A 15,888-nucleotide genomic window follows, 5' to 3' on the forward strand; every position below is an offset into this window, starting at 1 on the left:
AGACGACGGTTTTTAAACAACAACAGACGTATTACACATATATAGACGACGAGTTTTAAAAAAAACGTCGTCTAATGCTAGCAAGAAACAGACCCCAGCGAACTTGAACCACGACGGTAGTTAAACAATGCGTCGTGGTATATATTTACAAATGACGGTTTGTTAAAAAAAAACCGTCGTCGTATGCATAAAAAGATATCGAAATCCCAGTTTATTTTCAAGAACCCAATATATATTCAGAACACAACATATACATTAATTTTTATGTTGGGTATTAAGAACACGTATACTAAGCACGAAACCAACATATACTAAGCATGAAAACATTAAATCCATTCCTGATTCATAATAACAGAAAGTGATTAAAAGATCCGACAACATTATATCCATTCACGATTCATGAAAACATTAAACATTAAACACATTAACCCATACCGTCGACAACATTAAAAAATCACAAAACCCTTTACCACAGAACTGAATATCATTCAATGAATTTACAAACATGAGATTAGGGTTTGTACTTACAGGTAGGCAGAGCTCACAGATTATGGCCAACTTGGATTCGACGAAGTTGTAAACTTGGCCAACTTGGATTCGACGAAGAGCCCAACTTTGAATTAGAGTTGAAGTGAGAGAGCGGAGCGAAATGTTTTAGGTCACAGACTATGGCCAACTTGGTTCAAGGTTACAAGTATAAGAGTTATAGTGAAATCTGAAAATTTTAGGTCAAGGTAAAATTTTTAGAAAGCGCGCTTTTTAAAAAACATCGACGGAAACAACAAAACAACCGTCGTTAAAAGTTCAACCTAAACATGACGCTTATTTAAAAAATGACGTCGTTGTAAATATCCTTACGACGCAAAACCAAACTACCTTCGTTAAACCCTAATAGACAAATATAACCTAAACCCTAAACCCTAATAAATAAAACCACAATTATATATATATTTATTTTAAAAAAATAATTTCTCCAAAGGGATTAGGGTTTTATGTCCTAAAATATCTCGTCCACAAAAACCTAAACCCTAATCCCTTTTCTAAATTTATATAAACCCTAAACCCTAAACCCTAAACCATGAAAGTATAAGTGATGTTGTGACTCATGAAAACATTTCTCTTTTTGGTTTTAATTTTAAATTTGTATAACTCAAACTTAATTTTTTAAAGCTTAAGGGGGAAGAAAATATCTCAATGACTTCATAGGAGTTGACGTTGCATTTTTTGGATTTATTTTAAATTTATTATGAATATTTCGAATTAAATAGAATTGAATATTATTTTAAAAACCCACAAACCACGTCGGCGTTAATAAATTAACGACGTTTTAAATTATAATAAACGACGTAATTTTTAAACAAACGTCGTTTAAAGTTAAAACCATGGCCATTTTTACACAGAAAACGACGTACAAACCATTTTCCACGACCTAAACGTGTATAATGTAATTAATACACGTCGGTATATTACAAAAAACGACATGTTAAATAATATACCATGACGCGAGAGATTAATTTATCGACTTATTATTTTGGAGTATACTACGACGGTACCTACAACACTACTGTCGTGTTTATTTACCACGTCCTAAGTTCAAATTACCGTCGTATTTTTTCAATTTATACGTCTGCCTTCTCTGTAAACTGCCGTCTTATTTTTATAGCTTTTTTAAATTAATTAATTTTTCTTTTATTTTGGTAATATCTTTCTTAACACAAAACAAAATTTAATTCTCAATCCTCAACAACATTTTCATCTTAAAAGGCAAATCTCTTCGTGTTAAATATTGATCAATATTTACACAATATATGTACACAAATTTGGCAAATACATCGTGGTTTCTTTTCTGCCTTCACCCTCAGCTTGTTCTCATATGCAAGCTGGGCCCTCTCCTTCCTCTTGTTCTCAAGCTCCTGCACAGTCACAGATGAATATCTAATAATTTCAGAAAATCAAAATCAACAAAGTGTGAAAAGCTCACTCCTCGATTCCTGGTTACATTGTAGTCCCCTTTTCCACAGTGATCAACTTCAAAACTCCTGTGTAGCAAGGTGGAACCAGCCTTAGAACCTGTTGTGGGTTGTGCCTTTGGGGTGGGGAGAGTGGGGGCTGGGAAGAAGCTGGGAGTGGGCTTGAGGTTCAAAATGAATAGACTTTTCTCTGATTTGGGAGGAACCCACTACAGCCACCACCTGAGTCCGTCTCTGCGAGTCTTTAGGGCTTTATCTTATCATAAGGAGCATCAGGAACCCACTACAGCCACCACCACCTGAGTGCGGCTGCAAACCCATGCAGGTTCTAAAGCTGGTTTCACCCTTGCTACACAGGAGGATTTAGCAAACCCATGCTTGGTCTTGTGAGGAATCATTCTGCAACCCTAATTGAAAACTGAGAGTTAAAAAACGCGTGAAAAAAATCATATTTAAACAAAATATCGTAAATATCCACGTCGGTTCTAATATACATAGCGACGTCATATTTGACTAATCAACGTCAGTTTAGATAAACAAGCGCCGTCATAACTACATCGGAAATCCAAAAGTCATTTGGCGAGTATTAAAAAGAGAACGACGTTGTTTTCAGAACCCCAAAGTAACCACGTCGGTTTATTAAAATACACAGTCGTTCGGCAGTTGTGATAACTACGTCAGTTATGAATTATTTACCGTCGTTATAACTTTATAATACGACGATTTGAAAACCCTTTTACGTCGCTTTGTAAAAACTATGACATTGTTATGTGTGTACAACGTCATTTTAAAGAAACCACGGTTTAGAAATGCGCCCTTCAATAATCATCGACGGAAAACAAAAAAACCGTCGTTAACAATATAAATAAACATCACGCTTATTACATCTATACCCTAAACCCTAAACCCTAAACCCTAAACCATAAAATATAAACCCTAAATTATATATATATGTTTAAATAATTTTAGAAAAGGGTTTATGGTTTTACTGCCTAATATATATTAACCATAAACCTTAAACCCCAAAAATAAACCTTTATCCCCCTAAACCCTAAACCCTAAACCATTAAAGTATAAGTGATGTTGTGACTCATGAAAGCATTTTTCTTTTTGGTGGTAATTTTAAATTTGTATAACTCAAACTTAATTTTTTAAAGCTTAAGGGGGAAGAAAATATCTCAATGACTTCATAGGAGTTGACGTTGCATTTTTTGGATTTATTTTAAATTTATTATGAATATTTCGAATTAAATAGAATAAAATATTATTTTAAAACCCACAAACCACGTCGGCGTTAATAAATTAACGACATTTTAAATTATAATAAACGACGTAATTTTTAAACAAACGTCGTTTAAAGTTAAAACCATGGCCATTTTTACACAGAAAATGACGTACAAACCATTTGCCACGACCTCAACTATTAACTTCTCGCCGTCTAAAATCAAGAAAACAACGTCGTCTATAGAACCAACAACGTCGTTTGAAAAACCTTTTACGTCGCTTTTTAAAACTGTGACGTTGTTATGTGTGTACGTCTTTTTAAAAAACTACGGTTTTTCACAACATGAAAACCTCAACAAATTTGGTTCAGCATGATCTTGGGTTTTTCACAACATGAAAACCTCAACAAATTTACAGGGAGGTTGACGGTGCATTTTTTGGTTATATTTTAAATTTATTTTGAATATTTTGAATTTTGATAGTTATAAAGACGACGGTATTCTATATAATTATGTCGTTGCAAGTGCGTTTACACGTCGGTCACACAATTTCCGTTTTTTAAAAATAATGAAAACCTATTTGAAATTCATAGGGAAAAAAAGAATGTTTAAGAATGTTTATGTCTAATTCTAACCAATTTTGTACAAAAACTTGTCTAATTCTAACAAAATTTGTACATTTTATAAAAATGTTTAAGTATGCTAAAATTCCTTTACTCCATATGAACACAAACAAACTCTGCCCATTCTTTCCTAACTTCTTCAATGGCAGCTTGGGGGTATGGCGCTTGATCCTTTCCCTTGGCAAACTGCAGTCCATAAACAAAGATTAATCTCACAGACGACGCTATTTTTAATTTACCGACGTAGTATATATATTAAACGACGGTATTTTTAATTTACCGTCGTTGATAATATAAAAACCCACATAAAAATAAATCTGAAAATTTTCTTCTTACCATCTTCTCAAATTCCAGGGAAGTATCCTTTATGATATCTCTCATAAAGCGCATGACATAATACCCGCATTCTACGCTGCTTGGTTGCTTTGGAGTGCCGGGCAGAGTTTTCCAAAGAGTTGCTTTACGGCCTACTCTGCCTATATGTGAATTATACATTTTTAAAGCACTGTTCACTATGTTTTTCCCCTCCTCATCCACAACTCGATTGCCAGGCAGTGGATCCAGAAAATAGACGGTCTCCTTCTTTGCTCTCACAATGATCAAGACCCAATGACGGCTGCACAAAATAAATATAAAGGTTAAATAGTTTTATATGCAGAGCAAACAAAATACTGTTTTTTGTTTGGAGACTAACCCTGGATTGGAAGGCATCAGGAAAATCTGTTCACCATCTGTTTTTTGAAGTCGACTGAATACGATACGTGATCTTTCAGTTAATGAACCAGCGTCGGCACTAACTAGAGCAGGGTCTATAAAGCCAACCATATTTACCATATTTGCAGCTTTCAAATGATCAAATAGGCACCTAAATGTATGAATTGAAACCATGAGTGTTTTTTTTTTTCAACATAAAGGCGAGTGTCAAATGAATATAAAAATAAGGACAAACCTCATATATACTGCAACTACAGTAGCCCCAATTTCCTCCATGCCAGCAAATTGGGTAATATCTTCATGCAAGACGAAGGTATTACGATCTATGCCAAACACCTCCTTCTCAATAGTAAAGGTCATAGCCTTCCCCTGAGGCTTTAGTGTCGATTCCACATAGCTACAAAGGGATTGTAAAGAAGATGGCAACTCCAAGCTTTGAATAATCTGGTACTTCAGTATCCTGTTTGAAGAAATAAAGCAAGATAAAGTGACGTGGTAAATAAATAAATACGACGGTTTAAATAACAAAACGTCGTCTGAAATTAAGTTATACGACGGGGAAAAAAATACCGTCGTAATGAATACTTTATTACGTCGTTTAAATAAAACCGACGTCTAATTCAAATGCAAAATTCATAATTAATGAATTTACCTTTTCAATTTGCTTTTCTCCAACACTGGATTGCTGTTTTAATAAATAAAGAGATATATATAGAAGAAAGCTTGTACAACAATTTAAACATTCAATTAAATAAAAAATGCAGTGGAAATTTAAAACAAACGACGGTTTAAAGAAAATATAGACGTTTGAAAATTGGAAAACAAATGAAAAAGGCAAAGTTATGAGAATTTACCTTTTCATCTTTCTTTTCCTCTATATTTTCTACTATCTTTTCTACTTCCCCGGATTTCTGTTATAATAAATAAAGAAATATATATGACATTGTACAAAAAGTAAAAAATTAAATTAAACCGTCGTGGTACTCAATAACAGACGACTGTATGTAATAATTACAGACGTGTAAAATTCATTAAACGACGTTAAATAAAGAATTACGACAGTAATGAGAATTGAAAAAAAAATGAAAAAGGCTAAGTTATGAGAATTTACCTGTTCAACTATCTCAAGTATCTTTCCTTCTACTCTCTTTTCTACTTCCCCGGACATCTGTTTTAAGAAATAAAGAAATATATAAATGATATTGTACAAAAATTAAGAACAAATAAATAAACCGTCGTGGTAAACGTTAACAGAAGACGGTATAATAATTACAGACGTCTAAATAACATCAAACGTCGATTTAATAAAAAATGCGTCGTGGTATAACTTTAACACGACGGTAAATATAAACAGAGAAACAGAGAATTCAAAGTTCAAAAACGTTACCATTTCTTCATGCTTTTCCCCATTCTTGGCAGTATCCTCCTCAAATTCAAGGGCTCTAACATCAAGTGCCCCAGAGCAGCTTGCTTTGTCTGACATTGGATTTTTGGGACTTTGCCCTTGGATTTGGGACATTGTATTCAGTTTCAGCACGCTTGGATCAAAATTGGGGATGTATTTGGAAAGCTGACTCATCAAATTTTCCCTCTCAGCTTCTACCAATTGCTTGGTCCTAGCTTCCATCTTTAACCTCTCTTCCCTTGATCTAGCCTCCATTTTCAAAGTCTCTTCTTGAAGGACAAGTCTTACACTTTCCTTCAATTGATCGGCAAACTTTACCTTCTGTTGTCTAGGTAAATTGATGTATTGCTTAGGGGAAATCCCAGCCCCTACCCCTCTAACTCTTCCTGGGTGCTCGGGACCCAAAGCCAATGTCAAAACATCATTGGTTCCTGACAGAGAAAGAGTGCCTTCAGAGACTTGCTTTTGCAAATCATCCTAACAAAAAGACATAATAAAAAGTCAGAATAAGGAAACAAATGACGGTATTTATAAAAATATCGACGTAATATAATATTTCACACGACTCAATAATATAACAACCGACGTAATATAATATTTCAGATGACGCTACCTAAATACCGACGTTATTAAGATATTAACACGACGTCAATAATAAACCACCGACGTCTTATGATATAATTACAAAAAACAGAGTAGTGATTCCAGATTCAAACCTTTAACGACGCATTTTAAAATATTTCGACGTAGTAATATTTTTCACACGGCGTAAAAATATAACAGCAGACGTAATAAATTTTTTAAAACAGAGTGAGTAGACTTACAATTAATTTTGCTTTCTCTGCAGACTTTGGATCCGGGATGTTACCATGTTTGTCTTCTCTAGCTTTTTTCCATAAGGTAGATCGATCAATATCTACCCCAGGCATGATTTCCTTCAATTGCTCCTTAAAACCAACATATCCTTTTCGAGACAATCGATGATTGTACTCAAGTTTCTCCCTCCTCTGTGATTGTACCCCATGCACAGCCTCAAATTTTTCAGATAACCTTGAAGCTACAAAGGCATCCCATTGAGCTTTCTCTATGAATTTGTATGTTTCAGGGGGTTGCCTTAATTTCTCCTTCTCCTTGATGAATGGAAGGATATGAACCCTCGTTAGTGTAGACTTGAAATCCTTCCATTTCTTGGCGGCAGAAGATAGCACCATTTGCTTGCCCCCTTGACCAACCACAAAAGCCATGTCAACGGCTTCCCAAATCTGCTCTTTTATATCCTTGGATATTTGTGCCCATTTCTTGTCCACAAGTGGGACTCTGGAGCGTGCCAACACACCAATGTAGGACTGCATTTCACTATGTGCAAGGCCAAATGGTTCCCCTTCTTCATTGTACTCAACAACAGGCTTAATTTTCTGAAATTTTCTCTTCACAACACGGGGCATTGTGCTCATACCCCGACCTGACTTTGCCTCCTCAGAAATAGTTGCCGTGCTGGCTGGTTCTGTCTCAGAAGATGAAACAAACTTCATCTTCTTCGAGGACTTGGCTTGAGGATTTACAACTCTAAGCTCCTTACTTTCATTTTTTTTCAAGTCAGACTCCTTACTTTGGGATTGAGAAACCATGGTTACAGACAAATCAAACCTGCAAGTGAAAATATATCAGTGAAATTAAGAAAAAACACGACGATTATTTATAAACTATGACGTATTATAATATTTCAAACGACGTAAGAACAAAACAATCGACATAACGGTAATTAACCACCGACATGATAAAATATTACAACGACGTCAATAATAAAAAACCGACGTCTTATGATATAATCAAAAACAGAGTATTAAATACTACAACGACGTTAATAATAAAAATTCGCCGTGGTATGAAAATAAAACGACGTAAATATTAATATACCGTCGTTTATACCACAAAAACAAATTAAGAAAAATGTAAAATATTTTCAACAGAAAAATAATTAAAAAGATTTTCGAAACAAAAACCATTGTTCAGAGAAATCAAACCTGCGATGAATATATCTTAAAAATCAAATACAAAAAAAGAATATCATTTTAAAAAACAACGAAGAACACTTTCACACGACGCTAGGGTGACTGACGAACCGTCGTGGTCTATATATCTAACCACGTAAATAACAAGCCACCGTCGTCTTATTTAGTTGAAGTAAAAGAACCAGAGTAGTGTTCAAACTTGGAAACTTTCCGTCTTTGTCTGCAAATTTTATCAAACTTGGAAAGAAAAAATGTAAAAAGATTTAAAAAAACGAAAATGATATGCGCATGCAAAACAGGAACAAAAATCCTTCTACAAATGCTTACCCTTTGCTTGCAATGAAAGCTTTCTCCTGGAGTTTGGTGTTTCAGTTCAGAGATGAAGACGAAGAGGAGAGGAAGACAAAAAGTTTTCTCTCGAAGATAAGCTTGAAAGTTTGAAACAGTTCTTTGAAAATGAAAAATGAGAGAAGCTTGAAAGTTTTTCTCGGGTTTGGAAACAGTGCAAGTATGGGTCAGTAAGGCGAAAAGTTTAAAATAATAAAAAACCGTTTCATAAAAACGACGCTATTAATAGTATGCGCCCTAGTATGAAACATTATACGGCGCTAGTGTTAACTGCCCTATAATATTACTTTACACGACCCTATGTTTTAATGAAACGACGTTGTTAAATCGAATTACACAACGCATTTTTCTTCAAAATGATGAATCGTCATTTTCCAATTTACCCAACGACCTTATATTCAATAATAACCACGTCGTTTTAATTACTCATACCGACGTGTAAGTTTTTTAATTACACAATAAATTAATTTTCCAAAAAATTACAACGCCGTTTTTATATAGCGTCGTTGTTAATTTATTTATACGTCTATATTTAATTTTAAACGACGTTTATGTTATCTTATAAACGTCAATAATTTAAAAAAACCGACGTGGTATATAAGATTTTTTTCTAAATATTGGGTTTTCTGTCTTTCTGTCGTCTTCATTTTTCAATTAGGGTTTCAACTTTTTCTCACCTCTCTCTGTCACCCAAAACATCCTTCACAACCTTGCAGAGTCCCTCAAACTTCTCCTTCAACTCTTCCTTCTTCTTTGCCTCGTCTTCACTCTCATCAAGCTTGAGACCTTCCTTGGCGGCTGAGACAAGCTTCTTGCCCTCAAACTCCTTGTGAGAGTAATTGGCACATCATCCACTTCTAAAACATTGCCTTTGTTCATTCTGGTTCGATTATGATGAGGAACAATGGTAAAAAACGAATAATGGTTCGATTATGATGAGGAACAGAGTTCATTCTGGTAATGATAGACGAATAATGGTAAAAAATTTGTACGTCGTTAATTTAACAAACCGTCGTGGTTAGTGAAATTATGCGACGGTAGAGTTATGGATACCGTCGTAGTATAGTATAATTAAAAAGTCGATAAATTTATATTTACAGTCGTGGTAACTTAATTTAAATCGGCGATTTTTTTTTGTAATTAACCGTCGTAGATTCCTTTGAATTTATGCGTCGCTGACTAAGAAAATTGGGTCGTGTTTATTAATTAATTAACACGGCGTCTTATTTTTATATTTACTTTCTACGACGGTGATTTCATAGATGCAGTCGTTGTTTTTAGGTTCAGATTTTAACTCTGAAAAATACCTTTGTAATAAGATGACGCTTTTTTAATTTGGTGCGTCGTGGTTTAAAAATATCTATACGTGTACCGGTTTTTTAGGTGTGTAAAGTATGTTTCTACGACGGTTTTTTGATCTACCGTCGTTGTTTACTGGTCGTCTGTTGCCCTTTTTGTAGCAGTGAAATCAAACCTTTCAACCAGCTTTGATTCTCAAATACAGAACCTCCCTCTACATCTTATGGATCTGCAAAAATCTCTCAACTCTTTCATTGATATCGATTTTTTGATGATTTTGTAGAGAGTTTCATGAGGGTGTTTTAGAGAGTACAGGAGGGTTTCAAGGAGGGAGAGATAAGGTTTTCAGAGACGGGGGAAAATCTGAAAATTTGTCGAGCGCGAATTCACTTAAGTAGCCTTTTTTTAGCGTGTTTTAAAAGACGACGCTTGTTAATGAGAGATAAGGTTTTCAAAGACAGGTGAAAATTTGAAAATTTGTTGAGCGCGAATTCACTTAAGCGGCCATTTTTTAGCGTGTTTTAAAAGATGACGCTTTAAAAAAAAAACCGTCATCTTTACATATAATAGACGACCCCTTTTTTAAAAAAAACCGTCGTCTTTACATATAATAGACGACGGTTTTTTTATAAAAAGCGTCATCTTTACATATAATAGACGACCCTTTTTTAAAAAAACCGTCATCTTTACTTCACAATAGACGACCCTTTTTTACAAAAAAGCGTCATCTTTACATATAATGGACGACCCTTTTTTTAAAAAAACCGTCATCTTTACTTCACAATAGACGACCCTTTTTTACAAAAAAGCGTCATCTTTACATATAATAGACGACCCTTTTGTACAAAAAAGCGTCATCTTTACATATAATAGACGACCCTTTTTTAAAAAAAACCGTCATCTTTACTTCATAATAGACGACCCTTTTTAAAAAAAAAAAACCGTCATCTTTACATATAATAGACGACAGTTTTTTCAAAACAACCATGTCTTTACCAAAAAAAAGGACACTTGATTTTTAAAAGACGACGCTTGTCATATCTGCTGTCGTCGTTTTTTGGTCATATTTTAACTCTGAAGAAAACCTTTTTAATAAGACGACGCTTTTTTATTTGTGTGTGTCATTATAAAAAAATATTCAATAGTACCTCCGTTTTTTAGTTGTTTAAGTCACTTATCCACGAGAGTTTTTTTGTTACCGTCGTCTTTTTAAACACAACGACGATTTTTTCTTCTACAATCGTCTTTTTCACTTTTTGTAGTAGTGGGGTAACAAATTGATCAGACATCATTGGTAAAAGAAACTAGTACTTCAACATTTCAATACAAAACAATCTACTAAAGAAATTCTTGTACAATATTCTCAAAATTACATAGTCCATTTAAGCACAGAGCTCATTAAAATACATGAAAAATTCAATACTCCATGTCATCATAAAGTTCATCCTCATTTCCGGGCTCATCCTCATCTACCATCTCATCCATATCAACCCTAATATGCAATTCCTCATTGTCTAGCAACTGATCATCAAGATTCGGAATGGCATAATTATGAGTAGTACTTAAAGGGTTATCTATAGTTGGAGCTAGATCACTATCTTCTAGCACATCAAAAAAAATCTCTTGGTTGAGTTTGGGTTGGCACATGCCAATGACTGTCTTTGGGATCTACAACATAAAACACTTGTGTAGCTTGAGAAGCCAATATGAAAGTGTCTTTCGTTTGTCGCAATCGTTTGAAATTAACCAAAGGGAAACCATACCCATCAAACTTCATCCCCTTATCACTAGCAGTATCAACCCAGTCACAGTTAAATAGTGTAATTTTCCGACCATTATCATCCCGTTCTGTTTGACCCCCATAATTAAGTTCATAAACATCTTTAAGAACACCATAATAATCAACATTGCCAATTACTGGATTGCGATCTCTTGCGCTTGAGTAACTAGATGTCTCCGCACATTGAAATACACCACTATTCTGATTCTTCTCTTTATCGTCTACGGATTCAATCCGGAACCTGCACCCATGAATTATGTGATTCTTATACTTGTTCACAAATCTACTAGGACCAATTGATAGCCAATGCAAGTCCTCAGATATTGACAGATCATGGGCTGTGTACAATTTAGTAACCTATAATTTAAAACAACAACTAAAGTAAATAACTTTAATTAAAAATATGGTGCAGCAACATAACATGAATCAGATTACAACTAAACATACTTACATGATCCTTGAACCAAGTTGGAAATATCTTATTTCTCATCCCCTCAATTTCCCGTATGGTCTTTCGTCGATTACTTTGTCTCAATTCTTGGAAGCATTTTCTGTTTCACAATATAATGTAATGACTTGTTAGTTATTAGATCATAATTGAGGATTGAAAAAAAAAAAAGCATCAACTTGCTTGTTTTTATTCATATATATCTTACTCTAAAAAGGGAGAAACTTCATCGCAATTGAACAAGACAACTCTGCGACATTGGTCCCAAACATCTTTGTCAAGATATATTTGTTCAGCTGAACCCTTAGAATGACCAGAAGAGTCAAAAACTTTTAGCTCCCCAATGACACCACGACCAATACCATCAGCATTTCGACCCTTTCGATTTCTTCGAGTCTCAACATTGCTAAGATACATGGTACACATAGACATAGCTAATCCCTCGTCGACAAGATATCCTTGTTCCATACTTCCTTCAGGATAACTCTTATTCCGAACATATTTCTTTAACATTTGTAGGTATCTGAAGATATGGTAAAATTGAACATGTTAATTTACAATTAAAATAGTGATAAGTCCATAAATATACTCATTTATGTACTCTTTTTACTTAGGTTTTGTAGAAGAATTAGATTTAAAAAGGGCTTATTACTTCACTTTTCTGATTTTCAGCTTTTCTGCGCTCTTAGAAGGTTTTTAAGGGAAAATCAACTATTCGGAGGAATTTGAGCGCAAGCCAATTGGAGATGAAAGCTAACACCTTGAAGTTCAATCTACGATTTTTCTAGAATTTTCTACCGAGCCAATTGGTACAGTATTACAAGTAAAGTTAGCCCACGTGCAGACAGGACAGTTTCGTACATGTTACGTGAATATGAAGAAACGGAAGCCTTCCCGAATTTTCCAAGTTACGTGCTGTATATGGTTGGAAAGATAAGACATTTATCTTTCTAAAATATATTTTTACTGATTTTTCTAGAAGGCCGAAGATCCCCAAATCGTGTGACAATTGGGCTGAGCTGTATTTCCCTGTGGAGTTAGGAATTGTGATCTTTACTTCCCTATTTGGATTCCTTGTTTACTAAGACTTCTTGGACGAATTTTCGGTCAATTTTAGGGTTTAGGACTTTGATGTAAGTCATATAAAAGGCCAGCCAAGGCCCCATACAAAGCATTCACGTCCGGAGGAGATCAACCGCACAAGAGGAGAAAACTGCCAGCGAGTTCTTTCTTTTCCTTTCTTCTTTTAATTTTCAGTTCTTATGTATTTATTTTTGAGTTCATCCAAGAACATTAGTAACTAATTTCTTGTTAGTTAGGGCTTAATCTTGAAGCCCTAAACATGATTTCAATTCTCTAAACAAGTTTGAATGGATTTTTCAGTTTCTACAAGCGTGATGATTTCGGTTTCTCTTTGTTATGTGAATTCTGATGTTTTGTTTCTTTGAGTAGCTAACTTTGAAGCATGTATTGGAATTAAATTGTTGTAGAACATAGGTCAATTGCCATATTGAATGTGTTCTTGTTTGCAACGAATAATTGGGTTAAGAACTAGTTATGAGAAATCGATTCTTGAATTCCTAATAACAAATGCCATGTTTTAGGGTTTTTGTGACACTCATATTCTCTTTGATCTTAATGGATTCTTGATTGTTAATTTGAGTAAATGCCATACTGGATTTCAGTTAAGAATACACGTATTGATGTAAATGCCATGACTTTTCAATCCGTGTATTTTTCTCTCATTCACATTAACACATCTAGACAGATTTGCAGAATACCCATCAGGAACTCTCACATTCCCCAAGATTTCGCAAAACATTATTTTTTCCCTTTTCCTCATGTCAAAAAGTGCTGGATCAAAAACTTCCTTACCTTTCCCATTTATATAAGGGTGCTGTTTTCTCCTTATATTCAAAATTTGAAGGTCCGTACGAGCTTTTATTCCATCCTTTGTCTTCCCAGGAATATTTAACAATGTACCTAAAATGTTTTCACAAACATTCTTTTCAATATGCATTAGATCAAGGTTATGTCGTATCAAAAGATATTGCCAATATGGTAACTCAAAGAATATGCTTTTCTTCTTCCACTGAACTTTATTACTATTTATTTTCATTGTGGGACATGTATTTGTATTCCTAATGGGACAAGAACGTTTTTTGGGTTTTCCTTGCCCAACAAGATCACTTCTTTTTGGGTTTTCAAAATGTGAATGTCAAACTTGACAATTTTTCTAAACACTAGGAACCTGTCAAGGGAATAGGTGGAAGAGCATGTTCTTCCTTACCGTTAAAGGCTGCTTTATCTCTTCGAAACCGACGTTGTGTAGGTAGAAATCTTCGATGACCCATATAACACATCTTAGTACTATTTGCCAAATGCATTGAGACTGTATCATCCATGCAATGCGGACACGCTTTCTTCCCCATTGTGCTCCATCCTGAAAGAATCGCATAGGCTGGAAAGTCATTAATCGTCCATAACAATGCAGCCTTCATTGTAAAAGTTTGGTTGGCAAACACATCAAACGTCTTAATACCAACCTCCCACAACTCTTTCAACTCATCGATTAAAGGCTTCAAATACATGTCAATATTATTGCCAGGCCCATCAGGACCAGGAATTATTAACGATAACAATAAATTTGGTTGCTTCATACACATCCACGAAGGCAAATTATAAACTGACAATACAACAGGCCATGTACTATGGGGTTTGCTCATATTTGAAAAGGGATTAAACCCATCACTCGCAAGCCCCAATCGCACGTTGCGTATCTCCGAAGAAAATTCAGGGTATAAGGAATCCAAATGCTTCCACGCACGAGAATCTGATGGGTGCCTCATGAATCCATCTTTAGGACATTCGGTTGCATGCCATCTCATATCTTCAGCAGTATGCTTCGACATAAACAATCTTTGCAACCTTGGTTTTAATGGAAAATACCGAAGAACCTTGGTTGGAACCTTAGCTGATATGTTCTTACTCGAACAACCTCCCACAATATTGACTCTGTACCTTGAGGCACCACAAAGTGCACACTCAGTCAAGTCTAATGTATCTTTCCAAAACAACATACAATTATTGGGGCAAGCGTCGATCCTCTCAACTGTGAGTCCCAACTCCCTAATGATTTTTTTAGCATCATAATTATTTTTTGGTAAACAATCCCCCTCTAGCAACAATTGTTTAACCAATTGTAACAGCATTGGAAAGACATTATCACTCATGTTCCCTAAACATTTAATCTGGAACAATCTTACAACAGAATACAATTTCTTATATTTACACCCAGGGTACAACTCCATATCTGCTTCTTCAAGTAACTTATAAAACATTTCAGCCTCAGGTGTTTGGCCATCAAAGATAGGTGGCTCTCTCGAAGTCCCAACAGTTTCTCCAATTATTAGTTGCACAAAGGCTTCATTGAGAAAATCATGAATGTCATCTATACAAACTTCTTCATTGTGAACTGATTCTATATTCTCTTGGAATGGTAAATTTGTCATGGGCTCCCCATGATGCCTCCAAGGGCCATTCATATATCTGGGATCCATTCCTTTTTCTATAAGATGCAGCTGGATGATGTTTCTTTCATAGCGATAACGGTTACAACATTTTTTGCAAGGACATATGACCCTCTCTCCAAAACCCACTTTGGCAAAGACGTCATCTAAAAACATTCTCATTCCGTCTGCGTATTCCTTACAATTTCTCCTCAAATGTACCCAACTTTTATCCATAGTTCACCTAATATTGAGTGCAAGGCACCAAATACAATTATTCAGCACAGATCATCCCTCATGCTTACTGTCTATAAATTCCTATCAGGTGGGTCAATTTATTATCCATTGGATGACCCTCATTACCATCTACTTCAATTCACAAGCAAAACCAAATTAAAATAACAAAAACCTGAGTCTAAAGAATATATTAACTAAAAAATTGCATATTCATTCAACTGAAGAAAAGAACTATAACACCAAACAACTAGACCCACTTAATAGCTAAAGAAACTCACGTCATAACGACAAATAAAGTATACATATGAAACAAAATATAT

The 15,888-nt window shown here is 34.8% G+C and overlaps 1 pseudogene; it reads right to left on the bottom strand.

Annotated features, from left to right (window-relative positions):
* Window positions 1–11,010: 11,010 nt before the first annotated feature.
* Window positions 11,011–15,568, bottom strand: LOC148295661 (uncharacterized; annotated as a pseudogene).
* Between the last annotated feature and the right edge of the window lie 320 nt (window positions 15,569–15,888).

Source organism: Prunus avium, chromosome 3 (genome assembly GCF_965620075.1).
Source record: "Prunus avium chromosome 3, drPruAviu1.hap1.1, whole genome shotgun sequence".
Taxonomy (NCBI): Eukaryota; Viridiplantae; Streptophyta; class Magnoliopsida; order Rosales; family Rosaceae; genus Prunus; species Prunus avium.